Source organism: Ailuropoda melanoleuca, chromosome 8 (genome assembly GCF_002007445.2).
Source record: "Ailuropoda melanoleuca isolate Jingjing chromosome 8, ASM200744v2, whole genome shotgun sequence".
Classification (NCBI taxonomy): Eukaryota; Metazoa; Chordata; class Mammalia; order Carnivora; family Ursidae; genus Ailuropoda; species Ailuropoda melanoleuca.
In genome coordinates this window covers 34,206,654-34,210,159 of record NC_048225.1, presented here as the reverse complement: position 1 = coordinate 34,210,159, position 3,506 = coordinate 34,206,654, and positions in this window count along the sequence as shown.

Below are 3,506 nucleotides of genomic sequence, written 5' to 3'. Positions count from 1 at the left end.
GTGTGTGTGTTTAGTTTTTAAAACACTGTCCCCCATGGATTTAATGAGTTACTTAAGACTGTCAACATTCTTTTCTTTTTTGTGACCAATCCTTGATTTCTTCAAAGGTATGCTTTTGAAAATTTGAATTTAATTTCACTTTGTATGATTAAAACTTGTTCTAATTTATCTTGGTAATTAGATAATTATTTAAAAAACAGGCATTTCTCTGTCTTGTTCTAGGTTTTTGGCTGTTTCTTCTGCAGTTCTGGTTTTGATGCTGGGTAGTCCTGCTTCGTTAAACAGCTAAGTGGTCAGGTATGTTGAGCATAGACTGTGAGACCTGGAAAGAGGCTGGAGTCTGACCCTTAGCTTCATAGATGGGAAAGCCCAGGCCCTGAGAGAGAAATGACTTGCTGGAGGTTCATAGTGAGTAAGGGAGAGAGGAGAGAATGGGATTCTGAAAAGGCCCGTTAACACAACACAATCAATTCCAATAAGAGAACAGAGTAACAATTCACTCTAATTACTAGGACACCACTTGTAGCCTCACTTTTCCACCTCAGTTTCAGCTTGGGGCAGACAGGCATCAAGCTGGCCTGCTCAGCAGAAACATGGAATGTGTGACAGCCTGATGCCTGCCACTCTCATAGGTTAAGGTCTGATAATATTTTAAGCCCAAATCAAAGAAACAGACTTTTCCTAATCTCTGATAGGTTGGACTGCTTTTTGTCATATTATAGTGTTTTCTTTGGTTGATTCTCATTCATTCTACATTATCCTGTAACAACCAGATCCTATTATAAACACTGTCAATCTTAAGCAAGACAAATTTATTCTGATTTTCTCTTGAGTTCTCATGTTCTTCATGTGAGCCTTTGGCATCTTATGATGTAATTGTGTTACTTGTTATTAAGAATAAATTTAAGACAACCTTAGGTTGCACAAAAGTATCACATTTATTATTACTCTTTGCTAAGTCCATATCCAAATCCCTATCCTGCCTGGCTTGTGGAAAAATATACTATTGTCATTTGCCTTTTCCATTCCTCCTACTCATATGATTATGCCAAGGTTTCCAGGTGTCCATCTAGATGCCTTTATTGTAGTTGACTCTTGAGCAACATGAATTTTAACTGTGCAGATCCGTTTATACATGGATTTTTACAGTTCAGTACTGTAAATGTGTTTTCTTTTCCTTATGATTTTCTTAATATTTTCATCTCTCTACCTTACTTTAAAAATACATAGTGAAGAGAAGGGCCATATGCACCCCAATGTTCATAGCAGCATTGTCCACAATAGCTAAATCGTGNTACCCCCCCAAAGCCTTTCCCTTTAAACACACACACACACACACACACACACACAATTTAATCTTGCCAAAAGACTAAGGACATTTTAAAACATATCAACCACCTATGACTTAGGTTCTTAGTGCTTTTCTATCACACCACATGTCTGAAACAATGACTTACAAAGTATAAAATAGGGTTGTGTGAGAGTGAGGGAAAAACATTTCTTATTTCAACAATTTTTTCACCATAGCACTGTAGTTTACAAAAATTAGTAAAGAAAGATCCACATTTCAAAATCAGTCCTTTGATTCCCTCTATTGCTCAATGTTTTTCTGTACTCTGATTTTTATTTTGCTTATTTTTCAGAATGATTTTGTGACAGAAACTCAGGGCAGATTTTAGATCTTTCTTACACACATTTTTTTATGTTAATAGTGTTATATTATGCATTGCTGCAATTTCAATTGACTGTGTTAATGTAGGCATGTATTCACCTTATTAACAAGGTGGTTTGGTGGTCTTTATATATATTTATGTGGTTTTTCCATCTTTCTTGAAGGAAATTATTTTAAAATAATAGTATGTCTTAGTGAGCATGAGTGAGGAATTTAACAATTTTAAGAACCTTTGCCTTTGGTGTCTGTAAACTGTAATATTGGTATAGTGAAAGAACATGCTCACCTCTTTCTAAAACACCTCTTTCTAAAACACCTCTTTCTAAAACACCTCTTTCTAAAACAACCTTGCCTTCAGCAGACAGAAGCATATAGTGCATTGAGGAAAATTAAGGGAGTTGCAAGAATGAGAAAGAAATATTTTTTTTTACTTCTGAAATATCCATATCTTAAGACATATATCAAAGGTATATTTTGAATTCAAAGCTTTTGGTATGCAATCTACTCTCCCCTACCCTATTCCTATCCACCTGACCCTGCTCTATTTTATATTTTATTAAACCACAACACTTATCATTATGTAATTTACTTATTTGTTATGCTAATTGTAGATTTATAAGACAGCAATATTTATTTGTTTTTTTCATTTAAAATTCTCAAATATATAGAATAGTGTCCTGTATACAGAGGGCGATTAATATGTATTTGTTTAATGAATGAAGAAGTTCTCAACTATTAAAAGTAAAGTCACTAAGTAGAGAACAGAGATGATGTTATAAATATAGACAGAAAAGAGAATGCTCCAAATATGCCTTCCTGTCGGCTTAGAATAAGAGAATGCTCCAAATATGCCTTCCTGTCGGCTTAGACCGGAAGGCATATTTGGAAGATGGGAATTTGGCAGGACCTAAGCAGAGAGGACACAGGATCACATAGAAATTAATTTTGAGAAATTACACCACAGTGTGTTTCAGATTCAGGGAAGCACATTGAATTGTCTCAGTAACTGAAAACCATTCTTAGCCATTGGAATAAGCTCCTGAAGTTATGTGAATATCTGTTCTTTGTTCTCTGGTGAGACCTTCCCATTAACAGAAATTTGCATGTTGTTCATGAACTATTTAGCAGAAATGATGTGCGTCCAGGCCTTAAAACTTTGCTGGGCTCCATCTGAACTCCCTCTTACAGACACCCTACTCTCTTTTTTTTAAAGATTTATTTAGTTATTACTTTAGAGAGAGAGAAAGAACATGGAGAAGGGGGGCAGAGGGAGAGAGAGAATCTCAAGCAGACTCCCTGCTGAGCACAAAGCCCCATATAGGGCTCAGTGTCACAATGCTGAGATCATGACCTGAGCTGAAATCAAGAGTTGGATGCTTACCTGACTGAGCCACCCAGGCACCCCTGACACCATACTTTCAAATGGCCCTGGATACTATAAGGCTTCTAAACCAGATTTAGGACTTTGAAATTCGAGGGATGTTGATGGTTTAGAAGAAAAAGTTGAGCTTTGGTACAAGTTAAATCCATTGCTATATTGGTGATAATCGTTTTCTCAGCTTGTGATGTATTAGAAGCCTGTAATAAGAAAACATAGGCCCCTGCTTTTATGTTAAATATTAAGTATCAATACTTAAGGAAGGTGTGACTTCAGAAAACATTGGATACTTGCCTGAAGTAAAATGTAGGAAGTATGTGGTAGTTTTACAATCTGTTCCCAAGTTTTTTGACACTCATCCCAGGATACATGACTTGTGAATCTTGAGCCAACTGAACAAGTCTGGCTACACTGAAGCCACCATGTTAGAGAGATCAAATGGAGAGACTAGGAAGG